The following is a 16236-nucleotide window of genomic DNA, read 5'->3' as shown; positions in this document are numbered from 1 at the left end:
ACATTTAAAATGTGAGCCTAACTATAACGTCCCTGTAACCTTTGTTTTTTAAGAGAATTTCTATGTTTTTTTTACATTCTATTTCCTAACTATAATGTCCCTGTCACCCTTACTTTTTCAGTGAATTTCTATGTTTTTTTAAAGTAAAGTAATTTTCATTACTATTCATTAATCCATCCACCACTGCACACAGGCTTTGGCCGCGCAAGGCAGCAGTTGGCTGCAGGGCCTGCAGCCAACACCAATAACAACCCAACCCTGTGCTGTGCACGGCCTTCAGCCATGCACAATGGGGGTCGACAGCAGTAAGTAAACATGCAATTTAAAAGGGGATCCAGCAATCGGATAGAATGCAGAACATTGGGGTAGTATTTCCCCGTCTAATCAGTTGTTGCGTCTGTCTTGCCCCTCCAAGTGCATATATTGACCATTTTTGTCACAGGTCCTGCAAGCAAGATCTCCATGTAGAGGAAGCACCGGTAATGTTGCGTCTAATCCTAGGATATACAGGTGCCCGGCTGCCAAATGCTGCCAACGTCGGGGCGTGCCATTGGGAGATCACTGGGTGCCCAACTGCACCCAGCTGGCTACAGATGGCTCCTGGTTCTGCAGCCAAACCCAATAACAACCCAACCCAGCACGGACTTCAGCCATGTACAATGGGGGTTGACAGCAGGGACCGGCCTGCGGCTAGGCCCTGCGGGCAACCCCTATAACCACCCAACCCTGTGCTGCGCTACACACGGCCTTTGGCCGTGCGCAGGAGAGGGTTAGCCTCAGGACCTGACCTGCAGGCTGTCTCTGTGCCCAACCCCTATAACAAACCACCCCGCGAGACCCCCTCCCCAGGTCAGTCTCAGTCCCAGGGACCCAAACACACCTGTTCACTCCTGCGGGGGGCCAAGGCCACATGTGTCCCATCCATCTCACCTATGATGTTGGGGATATGTCCCAGGGCATAGAAGTCACCTTTCACTGTAGGCAAATCCTCCACCTGAGGGAACACAATGTAGCTGCGCATGTGTTTCAGCAGGGCAGACAACACTCTGGACAACACGTTGGAGAACATAGGCTGGGACATCCCTGATGCTATGGCCACTGTAGTTTGAAAAGACCCACTTGCCAGGAAATGGAGTACTGACAGGACCTGCACTAGAGGGGGGATCCCTGTGGGGTGGCGGATTGCTGACATCAGGTCTGGCTACAACTGGGCACACAGTTCCTGGATTGTGGCACGATCAAGTCTGTAGGGGACAATTACATGTCGCTCTTCCATTGTCGACAGGTCCACCAGCGATCTGTACACCGGAGGATGCCACCATCTCCTCACCTGCCCCAGCAGACGTGCCCTATGGTCGAGAACAGCCAGCAGAGAGTCACCCAACACTGAGGTATTAAATAGAATATTTATTGCACACATTTGTCAATCCGCTATGTGCCTGCCTTAGTGTGTATGCAAGGCCTAGATATGTGTGACGCATTTACAATTAATGCCATGTGGACCCCTGAAATGGCGGCTGCCTGACCTGTAAGGTGGGACAAGGGGATATGAGGTAACAGCGCTGGCGTTGTACACCGTCGCGTTAGGCGGTCGAAGACCGCAGCGCAATCCTGCATTGGTTAACATTGGACCCTGTGGGTCCCATGAGACAATGACGATGTACGTCGGCGGTGACGGTACGCACCGCCGCGGACGTGACCACCATTTTCTCTCTGTTCACTCACTTGATACCTGATCTTCGACAGGAGAGGACCTACACTGCAAGTGCTGCTGTGACCTCAGTCTGGAAGCGACAATGGCTCAAGTGTCTGGGGAAAGGGCCCCTGCCTTCACATCAGAGGAGTTGGACAAACTAGTGGATGGGGTCCTTCCCCAGTACACGCTACTCTACGGTCCTCCAGACAAACAGGTGAGTACACTGTGAGCATGCTGTATGGGCAATGCCTATTTGGAGTGGTGTGGATGGGAGATAGCGGTGGGGGGAATGAGGCGTGCATGAAACGAAGTGGAGTGTATGTGCCTCAGGGCAAGGGTGGGAACGTGGGCCAATGACTGTGAAGGTCCGGACGGTAATTGAATTTCCTTTTGTCCAGTATTATTCCTGTAGGTCAGTGCCCACCAGAAGAAGGATATTTGGCGTGCCATCGCCAAGGAAGTCCGGACCCTGGGGGTCCACCACAGACGGGGCACCCACTGCCGGAAAAGATGGGAGGACATTCGCCGCTGGAGCAAGAAGACGGCGGAGGCCCAGCTGGGGATGGCCTCCCAACGTGGGAGGGGTGCCCGTCGCACCATGACCCCCCTGATGTTCTGGATTCTGGCGGTGGCGTATCTGGAGTTGGATGGGCGCTTGAGGGCATCACAGCAGCCACAAGGGGGTGAGTACAGTCACATTCATCTGATCCAGCGTGCATTGGAGGTGTCTGGGTGGGGGAGGTGGCCTGTGGGTACCCCTAGGCCAGGGCGAGTTTTGTAGGCAAGGTCCCTTCGTAAGGCAGGCCATGTGGCACCCCACCCCCCCCCCACCAGTGTTAAGAGCCATCTACCCCTAGTCAGGCTCCTGTGACTTCCATGTGTGCAGCAATCGAGCATTGGCCTTGTACCCCATGGCCCTGTTATTAATCTAGGAACTCTAAGTACATGGCGTAGTGCAGAGGGCTGCTGTGTCTGTAGTGTCCGCCAACGGTAGCGGTATTGCATGCACTGAACATGTCTTTCTACTTTCTCCCCCCCCCCCTTTTTGTGGTCTCCCTGTTCTTGTGTGCATTAGCATCATCAGGCAGAGGAGCAGTGCCACCGGAGCAGGAGGGAGCTGCATCCCACATGGCCCTGGAGGGCGAGACTACGGACTCCGTATTCACCAGTGGGACGGAGGGCGAGGGGAGCTCCAAGGCGGGGACAGGAGTTGAGACCAGCAACACCGACTCCTCCTCTGATGGGAGCTCCCTTGTGGTGGTGGGCCCCTCTGTGCCCACCGCATCTACAGGTACAGCCGCCACCCCCCGTACCAGCACCGCCCTCCCAGCAGCCCCTCAGCATGTGCCCCGTGGCCGCTCACCCAGGAGGGTGGGCATCTCCTTCGCCCCAGGCACCTCAGCCCCTGCCAGCCCTGCTGCCCTCAGGGAGGAGGCCATTGACCACCTCAGATCCCTCACTGTTGGGCAGTCTACCATTCTGAATGCCATCCAGGGTGTAGAGAGGCAGTTGCAACAGACAAATGCATACCTAGAGGGCATTCATTCTGGTCAGGCAGCCTAACAGCGAGCTTTTCAGACTCTGGCCTCAGCACTGATGGCAGCCATTGTCCCTGTGTCCAGCCTCCCCCCTCCAACTTCCTCCACCCAGCCCCAATCCCCAGTACCTCAGCCTATCCCAAGCACACCATCAGACCAGCATGCACACATCTCAACACACAAGGCTAGCTCTGGCAAACATAAGCACCACACATCCCACAGGCACTCACACAAGCATCATACCCATGCACAAATACCAACATCCACTGCCTCCACTGTGTCCTCCTCCTCCTCGTCTCCCTCCTCCCTCCCTGTCACGTCTCCACACACACCTGCATGCACTACATCTTCAGCCACTACGTCCATCACCAGCACGCCCATCACCACACACCGCTCACGTGCACTCACCACCCCCACTACCATTCACACATTCCCTGTGTCCTCTACCAGTGTGTCTGTAGGCCCACCTCCCAAACTACACAAATGCAGTCACAAACCCACCCAACAGCCATCCACGTCACGACAGCCTCCAGCCCATGCACCTTCACCCAAATTCAGCAAACGAACACCTCCTACAACCACTACCTCTTCCTCCACTCCCAAACCCCCTCTATCTACCCGTCCCAGTCTGTCTAAAAATCTTTTCCTGTCAATCCTTGACCTCTTCCCTTCAACTCCCCCACCCCTTTCGTCCCCTAGGGCACACCTTTCCAGGTCCCAACCCAGCACCTCAGCCACCACATCCCCGGGAACAGTGGTGCCAGCAGTAACCGGCTTCTGGAGTGTGCCAAGCGGCAGGGCAGCCAGTGTGCCAAAGAGCCAGGCCAAGGACAGTCCCCCACCTCAGAAACATAAGAAGTTGGCCACAGCCCGGAGGGAGAAGGGCAAAACACCTGCCACCAAGGGCTCTCCCAGGACTACAGTTGGGAGTGGCAAGACAGCTGCACCACCATCCAAGGTGGGGAAGGGGCAGAGAAAGAAAGGGAAGTCGCCGCCAATCTGCACGGCGGACTAGACCGCCACCGGCACCGCCACATGCACAGCCGCCACCAGCACCGCTTCCCAGGACACCGCCGCCACCAGCACCACTTCCCAGGACACCGCCGCCACCAGCACCGCTGCCCAGGACACCACGCCGCCAGAAGCACCCCTGCCCAGGACACCGCCGCCAGCAGCACCGCTGCCCAGGACACCGCCTCCAGCAGCACCGTTGCCCAGGACACCGCGGGTAGCAGCACCCCTGCCCAGGACACCGCCGCCACCAGCACCGCTGCGAAGGACACTGGCGCCAGCAGCACACTCACTGAGACGCCGCCACCAGCACCGCTGCCCAGGACACCGCCGCCAGCAGCACGCTCACTGAGCCACCCACCAGCACCGCTGCCCAAGACACCGCCGCCAGCAGCACGCTCACTGAGCCACCCACCAGCACCGCTGGCCAATGAGGGACGCAAGCACCGCCGCTACTGAGGCCGCCGCAAGCACCGCCAGCGGCCATGCCACATCATGTGCTAGTGGCACCACCCCCAGTGGTCAGTCGTACGAAGCTGGTGGTCAGTTCCAGGGGCCTGTACAGCTTCCATGTAGGGCCACCGTCAGTGGAGTGTCACATCCACTACCTGAGTCCTTGGCAGGATGAAGCACTCTGGGCACAAAGCCCCCTCCAGAAGCAGTGGAGAAAGGCATCCACTACCTCAGTCCTTGGCAGGATGAAGCACTCTGGGCACAAAGCCCCCTCCAGAACCAGTGGAGAAAGGCATCCACTACCTCTGTCCTTGGCAGGATGAAGCACTCTGGGCACCATGCCCCCTCCAGAACCAGTGGAGAAAGGTATCCACTACCTCTGTCCTTGGCAGGATGGAGCACTCTGGGCACAAAGCCCCCCCAGAACCAGTGGAGAAGAGCATCCACTACCTCTGTCCTTGGTAGGATGAAGCACTCTGGGCACAAAGCCCCCTCCAGAACCAGTGGAGAAGAGCATCCACTACCTCTGTCCTTGGCAGGATGAAGCACTCTGGGCACAAAGCCCCCTCCAGAACCAGTGGAGAAAGGCATCCACTACCTCTGTCCTTGGCAGGATGAAGCACTCTGGGCACAAAGCCCCTCCAGAACAAGTGGAGAAAGACATCCACTACCTCTGTCCTTGGCAGGATGAAGCACTCTGGGCACCATGCCCCCTCCAGAACCAGTGGAGTATCACATTCACTACCTCAGTCCTTGGCAGGATGAAGCACTCTGGACACCATGCCCCCTCCAGAACCAGTGGAGTATCACATCCACTACCTCAGTCCTTGGCAGGATGAAGCACTCTGGGCACCATGCCCCCTCCAGAACCAGTGGAGACTGTTATCCACTTGAGAGACTGTGACTTTGCACTCCCCAGGATAGAGCAGTGGGCAACCCACCCACTGGAGAGACTTGAGAGACTGTGGCTTTGCAATCCCCAGGATAGAGCAGTGGGCAACCCACCCACTGGAGAGACTTGAGAGACTGTGGCTTTGCACTCCCCAGGATAGAGCAGTGGGCAAACCACCCACTGGAGAGACTTGAGAGACTGTGGCTTTGCACTCCCCAGGATAAAGCAGTGGGCAAACCACCCACTGGAGAGACTTGTGAGACTGCGGCTTTGCACTCCCCAAGATAAAGCAGTGGGCAAACCACCCACTGGAGAGACTTGAGAGACTGCGGCTTTGCACTCCCCAGGATAAAGCAGTGGGCAAGCCACCCACTGGAGAGACTTGAGAGACTGTGGCTTTGCACTCCCCAGGATAAAGCTGTGGGCAACCCACCCACTGGAGAAGCTTGAGAGACTGTGGCTTTGCACTCCCCAGGATACATCAATGGGCATGGTGCCCCCTTGTGGAGCTGGCATCGTGCACTCATCCAGTTGAGGTGCCCCCCTTCCCTTCCCCCTGAGGTGCCTGTTTTATTTCGATCTGATGCCCCTGCAGTGTTCTCTCTGTTTTGATCGGGTATCTTTTGTGGGCCTTGCCCATGCATTTTGGGCCCAGTGGTCCACGAACTATGTAGGTGCAGTACATGGACTTGAATTCTTGGTGTATATATTTGTTAATAGTGTATATATATTTTTGAGTAATGGATTTTTATTGATTACAATCGTTCAACTCATTTCCTTTTGTCCTTGCGTTCTTCCAGGGGTGGTTGGGGGGTGTAAATGTAATGTATCAACATGTATTTGTGTGTGTGTTGTCGTGGGTGAGGGTGGGGGTTTTGCGTGTTGCGTGTGTGTGTCACTCTCTTCTCCCTTCCCCCTCCCCTGTGTCGTAGGTGCAGTACTCACCGTGGTCGTCGCCACCGGAGTTCGTGCTCCTGGTAGAGCAGGAAGAGAATGGCAGGTAGATTTTGGAGTTCCGGCTCCATGGCGTCCTGGTTTCTCGTGGGGTGTGTAGAGGTGAGAGTTTTCCCTTCCAAGTCCTGTTTCCGACGTGTTTTTGTTCGTGGTGAATCCGCCCCAGAAAAGGTGCCGGATTGGCCTCTCATGATACTGTGGGCGGTACATTGTCTTCCACCTGTCTGTTGGCGGTTACCGCCACGCTGTTTGTTTGTACCGCCGTGGCGGTCGGAGTGTTAAAGTAGCTGTCTATGTTGGCAGTTTCTGCCACGGTCATGATTCCATTTTTTTACCGCCGGCCTGTTTGCGGTTTTACCGCCGCTTTAACACCGACCGCCAGGATTTTAATGAGGGCCTTAATTTTTTGGGGGGAGGGAGGGCCGCGCTGCCCCCGTCCCCAGCCTGATCTCAGCCCCAGGGACCCTCTTTAGGGGAGGGTGGTCAGGTGGCCTCCATATCCAGGCCGATCTGGACCCCAGAGACCCCATCCCCCGGAGCCTGTCCTGAACATTTAATTTTTGGGGGAAGGGAGGTCCGTGCAGCCCCCCTCCCCAGGTCGATCTCAGTCCCTAGACCACTTACCCTGGGTCCAGCCATGTCACCTGGGTGCCCTCCCAGGGCACCTAGGGACAATGTTGGTGACTGTGGGGGGAGCCTGAAGGCCCCCATGGTCCCAGCTGGCTTCCCGCCTCCTGCTCTATGAGAGCAATGTTTCCTCTGTTTTCCCTGCCTGCATCTCCGTGGGCAGAGAGACAGAGGAAACCTCTGCTCACAGCGTGGGAGAGCAGTTTGACAGCTCTTCCTCGCTACAAGCAGCGTGTTTGCTGTGGCTTGGTGGGAGCTGTAAAGCTGCAGCCATGCCATAGCAAACAGCTATCTCCTGGAGTTAGACATAGCAGGAGCGGACCCTAGGGGATGGCGGTCCCCAAGGCCAACTGTGGCTCCTCGAGGGGGACCACGCGGCCCCCCTCCAACTAAAATAGCCACCTGGGAGGTGGTGGTACCCCGGGCTGTGGGGTTCTGAAACAAACCCCCTTTTTTATGTTTGCCCAGGGGAAGTGGTAGTCCCTGGGGCTGCAGGGGGCCACTCAGCCCTCCCACACATAATTACAGAAATGCCTCAAGGAGGTGGTGGTCCCCATGACTGCGGGGTCATGTGGCCCACTCACACATTAATACTGAAATGCCCTGGGGAGGTGGCGGTCCCCGGTGCTACGTGGGGGCTGCGCCCCTGCATTCTTTTACTTCAGAGCCCCGGGGAGGTGGCTGTCCCAGAGGCTGCAGGGAGGAGGAGAACAGCCCTGCTGCATTGTTTTGCAGCAATGTCCTGGGGAGGTGGCAGTCCCCGGGGCTACGGGGGGGGGGGACGGGTGCCCCACGCATTTAATACCATTTTAACCCCCAGGGAGGTGGTGGTCCCCGGGGCTGCGGGGTGGCCATGTGGCCCCTGCATTAAAATAGCAATGCCCACTGGACTTGGCCTACCCAGGGGCTTCAGAATTAACAAGCACGGGAGCTACGCTTGTTTTTTTAAAACAATTTCCCTGGATCTGCCGCAAATCGCTGCAAAAAAAAAAAAAATGCTTTTTTGCTCTAGGGGAGTCTCTCTGGGCCCACAGCACCAGAGCTAAGGGGTCATGGTGTCCCTATCCTGGCCCCTTTTCTTATTGTTTTACTTTTTTCTGAGACTTCTGAGTCCCAACATGGCTGCCAAAACTTCCTTGTCCAAGAATTTGCACCCAATCAAATCTCAGCACTAGATCGGAAGTGTTGGCAGAGCCTTTGTGTCCCTATTTATACAAATTTGGATTTGATTTTCTTTAATTTCTCAAAACCTACTGAATGGATTTACACCACATAACGAAAAGGGCTTCTTCTCGACCAAGAACTACCTTTGGTGTAATTCCATCCAGTAGTTTGAGTGCTACCGCTGTTCAAAATCCCTAAGGGAAAAATGAATGGGGAAAACGCGTTTTGGGACACCCCTTTTTCTCAGCCCCTGCTTGATTGATCACCCCGAAACTTGCCAGACAGCAGCTGAAGTGAGCACCATTTAAAAAAAAAATTGGGCTACTCACTGGCATAGTTTCCAATGAACATGGCATATAATTCAGTCGGTCTCAATAATGAGAATAATGGCTCCTTTTAAGGTGGATGGTTGTATGTTGTTGAAGGATAAATAACAAAGTAGTTTATTCCTGCACAGGATGGTGGGGAGGTCGGTAAATCAAACCAGAGACTCCATGAACAAGTAACCGAAACTTTTATGCACTTTCGGTTACACAGTCGGCAGTCTTCTGTGGCCTAATACCACCTAAGAACACCCAGGCCCTCTGCCCTCTTGATTGTCCTGTTTACAGCTGACCCTATTATGCACCCGTGAGAATAAAGGGAGAGAGGAGGAGACAACAGTGTTTGCTGATTGCTGCTATCCTCGGCCCTACCCCACTTGCCGCCTTGAAGACCAGCCCTGCAGGACAATGAGGAAGTAAAGAGGGAGCAAAGTCCCACTCAGCCTGACTCCTGCAGGCTAGAAAGGAGACTCTTTGAAATGCAGTATTTGTATTTGCCAAGGATCACACCATTTGGTGAAACCAGGAAGGCACGATTGAGGCCAGATTTTGCCTTTTTACACTGTACAATGAAGCTAACCTTTATTCTTAATGTATTTTTATCGACTTAATGAAGGGATAGTTTACAACGTGGATAACAGGGAGAAGTCATGTTTCATTTTGGGCAGTTTTGCCTAGCGTTATTATCTATGTTGTTATCATTAGCATATTGAAGTATATTGTCTTTTCGATTTTAAACATTCTTGTTTCACTCGTATTATATTTTTTTACATTCATTTTCAAGTTTCATGAGTACAGACAGGAACAATTGGCAAATAAAGAATAACAGTTACATGTGAATACATTGGTGTTAGACCAGACAGCCTAAGGGTGGTCACCCCTAACTTTTTGCCTCCCTCCCTCCATTTTTTAGATACTGTTTTTGCTGGTTTTAAGACTCTGCACACTTTACCACTGCTAACCAGTGCTAAAGTGCATATGCTCTCTCCCTTTAAACATAGTAACATTGGATCATACCCAATTGGATTATTTAATTTACTTATAAGTCCCTAGTAAAATGCACTATGTGTGCCCAGGGCCTGTAGATTAAATGCTACTAGTGGGCCTGCAGCACTGATTGTGCCACCCACTTCAGTAGCCCCTTAACCTTGTCTCCGGCCTGCCATTGCAAGGCCTGTGTTTGTAGTGTCACTGCCAATTCGACTTGGCATTTAAAAGTACTTGCCAAGCCTAAAACTCCCCTTTTTCTACATATGTCACCCCTAAGGTTTGCCCTAGGTAACCCATACGGCAGGGTGCTGTGTAGGAAAAAGGCAGGACATGTACCTGTTTGGTTTACATGTCCTGGTAGTGTAAAACTCCTATATTCGTTTTTGCACTGCTGTGAGGCCTGCTCCTTCATAGGCTAATATTGGGGTTACCCTCATATATTGTTTGAGTGGTAGCTGCTGATCTGAAAGGAGTAGGAAGGTCATATTTAGTATGGCCAGACTGGTGATACAAAATCCTGCTGACTGGTGAAGTTGGATTTAATATTACTATTTTAGAAATGCTACTTTTACAAAGTGAGCATTTCTCTGCACTTAAATTCTTCTGTGCCTTACAATCCACGCCTAGCTGGGTTTAGTTGACAGCTCCCTTGTTCATTCACTCAGACACACCCCAAACACAGGATACTCAGCCTCACTTACATACATCTGCATTTTGAATGGGTCTTCCTGGGCTGGGAGGGTGGAGGGCACGACACATGCATGTCAAAGGACAGTAGCCTGCCCTCACACAAAAGACTGCCACACCCCCTACTGGGACCCAGGCAGACAGGATTGAACTGAAAGGGGACCTTGTGCACTTATAAGCCACTCTTTGAAGTCTCCCCCAACTTCAAAGGCACATTTGGGTATTTAAACAGGGCATCTGCCCCTACCAACTCAGACACTTCCTGGAGAAGAGAACCTGAACCAGAACCTGCATCCTGCCAAGAAGAACTGCCTAGCTGCCCAAAGGACTCACCTGTCTGCTTTCTGTGAAGGACTGCTACCTTGCTGTTGCCCTGCTGCCTTGCTACTCTCTGGCTGTGGTGAGAAGTGCTCTCTAAGGGCTTGAATAGAGCTTGCCTCCTCTTCCCTGAAGTCTCAGGGCCAAAAAGACTTCATCTCTACAAGAAGGACTCCTTGTGTGGCGAAAATCAGCGCACAGCCTGCCCGTAACGACGCACAGCCTGCACTGCGGTGAAAAATTCACTGCATGCCGAACAGGAACTACGCAGCCTGACTTTGCAATGAGAAGATTGAGGCAGCACCAGCGTAGTGACTGGAAATTCGACGCACAACCCATTGGATCGACGCACAGTTGAGCCGGAACAAGAGGAATCTATGCAGTGCCTGCCGTGCGGTAGAAATTTCAACGCAGCGCCCACCGGATCGACGCAGCCCCTGTGACTTCGTCCTGTCAGAGTAGGAAATCCACGCATCGTCCGCGGGGGAACCGAAAACCCCTCAACCCGAAGAGGATCCACGACCGAGCACCTGAAATCAACGCACAGCGAAAACTAAACAACGCATCGCCGTGTGCGGTCCGAGAAATCAACTCACACCCCCTTGTTTTCCACGCATCTCCTCCTCTGCGGTTTGTTGCGGAGATATTGAACACGAACCAGGTACTTTGTGCTTGAAAGAGACATTTATTGCTTTTAAAAGACCAAAGACACTTTATATCACTTTTACAGTGATGTCTCAACATATACTTATTGCATCTTAAAAGTTTTGAACTGCATTTTACCCGATAAATATTATATATTTTTCTAAACACTGCGTTGTGTATTTTTGTGGTACTATACTGTGTTATTGCATGATTTATTGCACAAATACTTTACACATTGCTTTCTAAGTTAAGCCTGACTGCTCAGCGCCAAGCTACCAGGATCATTTGGATTGTGTGTGACTTACCCTGACTAGAATGAGGGTTCTTGCTTGGACAGGGGGTAACCTGACCGCCAACCAAAGACCCCATTTCTACCAATTGGTAATAGGTCCTCTGGAATTATGCGGTAGGAGAGGGCTAAATTATGTGGAAGGGTTGACTAAATTACGCAGCAAACAGAGGCAAATTATGCAGCATGTGATAGTATTTATTATTTTGTCACTTTTGCACTTGCAAACACTCTCTGGGCTTAGGCTACACCTCATTAGTACTGGTTTACCACCTAAATATAACAACAAGCAGAAGAAAGGATACCAGTCAACTTTTGCAAAGGGGCCTTCAACTGTGCAGCAACTCGTGTCACTGTGTTTTTAGTAACTTTCAAACCGTTTTAGAATTAAAATAATTTTTTGTGTAAATGTGCAGATTTTTCAGCAGATGATGGATTTTGTGGCGAATGCAGCAAATCCATAATTATGTGAAAAACACTGCAGCGCACCAATGCATAATTCCAGTGGCCCTGTTGATAGCCAACCAAGCCATCAGCAATACAGTGTTCGTATCATTGCATTAGCATAAATCTGCACACATTTCACAATGTTATAGGAAAATACAGTGAGTGCAAACCATGCCCATAAGAGCGTGTGTAAAAGGCCCTATATAGCAAGGTGCAGTTTGACTATAGGTTAGATGGCATATTGTATTCTAGTATGTCAGGTATCCGAGTAATGACAGCATTTCATGAGCATAGAATCCTTACTCTGATGTGTGGGTTAGGCTAGAGGCGTTTGATGGTTCTGCATCGTTGTTTTCAGCAGCGTGGTATAAAAAGGTTCATAGCAGACCTCGAATATCTTCGGGTCTCAACGGGAGTAGTAGTTCTGCATATATTTTCATCTGTGTTAAAGAGTGCAAGGTATCTCAGCCAATCTTCTGACGTGTAACATAAATGATTCATAGTAAATGTTCCATTTCACACAGCGCCCCTCCAAGTGATGTAAGGGTGGCGGACGGTGCACAGGTCCAGGAGATGGGGATATGGAGGTTCAGCGTGCAGGTTCACCCAGCCTTGCAAGAGGTTATAACATTCAGTACGCAGTTCTTAATACAAGGGATAAACTACCCCCTGCCGTACATTATGAGGAGTTTCATAACCATATAGAGGAACAAGGCGAAAGGCTGAGTTCATTAGGTTGAAGCCTACAAGACCGCGCAGATTTCTGGTTTGCTAAAGACATTTAGGGGACTATAAGTTCTCTCACACAACAAAATTTCAATGTCTGTAAATTAAATGTGCAGATATTTAGGAATATGTGTGGTGGAAACAAATATTATAATATGATCAAAACAAATCAATACTCTAGGTGATAACATTTCCACAAATTACCATTTATGCGCTATGCACTTTTAGCAGTAGAACTGTATGTCTGTGCAAATGTAATGATCATTTCAATTGAAGATGTGTTGTCTGTAATGGCAGTGCGCTAACACACCATGCATACTCCACTCTATGCCACTCTACGCCACTCCAATCCACTGCACTCTACCCTGAACCACTCCACTCTGCGCCACTTCACTCTACTCTGAAACAATCTACTCTAGGCCACTGCACTATACATCACTGTTCTCCACTCGGTGCCATTCTATGTCACTGTGCTCAATGCCAATGCAATCTATGCTGTACCACTCCATTCCACTCTGCACCACTCTACACAATGCCACTTCAATCTACGCTATCTTACTCTATCCAATGCACACTACACCACTGCACTCTATGCCAATGCACTCTTAACCACTTTACTCAAAACCAATGCACTCTACACCACTGCACTCTATGGCAGTCTACTCTGCACCACTGCACTCTTTGCCACTCTACTATAGACTACTCTACTCTGTGACTCTCTAATCTGCAACTCCGAACTCTCCACCCCTGAACTCTGTGCTACTCTACTCTGCACCACTGCACTCTATGCCACTCTAATCTACTCTACACCACTCCATTCCAGGGCACTTCACTCTACTCTGAAACCATCTGCTGTACACCAATGCACTATATGCAACTCCACTCTATGCTAATCCACTCCAATCTACCCTGCACCACTCCAATCTACCCTGCGACACTCCAATCTACTTTGCGACACTCCAATCTAACTTGCGACACTCTACTCTGCACCACTCTATGCCACTGCATTCTACATTACTATACTCTCCTCTGCACCACTCTAACCTTCGCCACTATACTCTACTCATCTCTGCACCACTCTACGCAACTGCACTCTACACCAATGCATTTTATGCCACTCCACTCTACACCACTGCCCTTTCCGACACTCTACCCTGCAAAATTGTACTCTTTGCCACTGAACTCTACACCACTCCACTCTGCGCCACTGCACTCTACCCTGCACTGCTCAACTCTATGCCACTCTACTGCACTCTGCACCAGTGCACTTTAAGATACTACACTCTGCTCTGCATCACTTCATTCTTCCCCACTGTACTCTACGCCACTCTACTCCACCTTGCTCCACTTCACTCTACCATGCACGACATCACCCTACGACACAGCACTCTGCACTCTGTGCCACGGAAATCTATGCAGTGCCACTCCACTCTGTGCCCCTCTACTCTTCACCACTACAACCTATTACACACTATTCTAAACAAGTGCACTCAACACCAATGATTTCTACACCACTTTACTCAAAACCAATGCACTCTACACCACTGCACTCTATGCCAACTACTCTGTACTACTGTACTCTACGCCACTTCACTCTACTTCACTCGACATTCCACTCCTTGATACTACACTCTGACATTCTACTCCACTCTCTGCCACTGTATGACACTTTACTCCACTCTGTGACTCTCTACGCATCTCTCTTTAAGCCACTTCATGCTACTTTACTCCACTCTATTCTATGACCCACTTATCAGCTCTGTGCCACTCCAGTATATGCCACTTCAATCTACAATAGTCTACTCCACCCTACACCACTCCACTCTACAACAGTTTATGCCACTCCACTATATGACAATGTCCTAGGCTCAACGCCACTCATCTCTCTCTACGCCACTCCATGTGACTTTACTCCACTCAACGCCATTCCACTGTTCTTTATGCCTCTCCACTCTGCAACACTCTGCCACTCTACTCCACTCTATGACCATACTCCACTCTACAACACTCTACTCACTCTGTGACCCTCTACACCACACCAATCCATGAAACTCCATGGCACACCACTTGCATAAGTGAGACCTATTGGCTTTGCCAATGCCTGTTTATAAGGTATGGAACTCCGAAGTGACTTGCAATATCCTTATTATGAACGCCATGGAGGTACTTTATTCCATATAATATATGGTCACACCATCAACTTTCCCACAAATCACTGACAACCTTAGTGCAGAGCTTTTGTCTTTGTAAGCTACTAAAATAGAGCAGAAGAAAAAAAAGCAATTTTCCATGTGTTGCTTTAAACAGGTGCATTAATTATGCTCTGTGACCTGACATGCCTTTCACCTTGGCTGCTGGCTCTGGCAGAAGGCATTGTGACATCAGAACTCAACTGTAATAACATTATAATAGTCCAGTTCTGATGTCTTTTCATTATAATCGGTGACTTGGTGCATCACAAGTAGCCGATTATAAAGAAATTACTGACTGTTGTTTATCCAGGGATTACAGAATCCCATGTATTGTATAGCTTGTAACATCAAGAGCTTCTTTAGTATAAATGCTCCCAGTTTTGATTGATGTGGAGCTGAACTGCCCAAGATCACTCAAAGGAGTAGAAGTGTTATTAGAACTACCGTTTCAGAGTACAGTTTACAATTGTTGTACCTGATCACTTTTGATATCTCCAGTGCAGTTTCAGTTTGCATGAGGCAAGGGGCATGGTGCAGGCAGAAAGGGTTTGTTTTTCCTTTTTTCCCTCCTACCTTTATTTACTTGGTGCTTGAAGATGCAAGGTTAATCAACGTGTTTTTTTCACATTTGGTCTAATTACTTTGTGAATGTAAATAACAATAAAACATATCTTTAAACTGTGACAACATGCTTTCCTGTTTCCCTATTTCAAGTCCAAACAATAGGATTGTGTGCATTTATAGGAGCCTGCAGTTCGTAAACAATGGGTGATTTGTATAGGATCAATAGAAAGGTCCCCAAGGTTATCCCTGTCCCCCCCAGAAATGTATTTTCTCGTCCGCCCCTGCAGGCACACCACTTCTAGACATCATGCCATACAATAGCACATAGACTTTTAGTAAGTAAACATGCAATTTAAAAGGCAATCCAGCAATCGGAGAGAATGCAGAACACTGAAGTAGTATTCCCCGTCTAATCAGTTGTTGCATCTGTCTTTCCCCTCCAAGTGCATGCATTGACCATTTTTGTCACAGGTCCTGCAAGCAAGACCTCCATGTAGAGGAAGTGCCGGTAATGCTGCGTCTAATCCTAGGATACACAGGTGCTCGGCTGCCAAATGCTGCCAACGTCAGGGCGTGCCATCAGGAGATCAGCCTAGCAGAGCTCCACTGCACCCAGCTGGCTACAGATAGCTCCTGGTTCTGCAAGAGGCGCTGTAGTGGATCCACATACATTCTGGTCGGCAGTGCCAAGTTTAGCGTTGGTGGCACCCGTTGCAAAAA

Source organism: Pleurodeles waltl, chromosome 2_2, assembly GCF_031143425.1.
Source record: "Pleurodeles waltl isolate 20211129_DDA chromosome 2_2, aPleWal1.hap1.20221129, whole genome shotgun sequence".
Lineage (NCBI taxonomy): Eukaryota > Metazoa > Chordata > Amphibia > Caudata > Salamandridae > Pleurodeles > Pleurodeles waltl.
The sequence above is the reverse complement of the archived record's forward strand: the minus strand, read 5'-3'. Positions refer to the sequence as shown.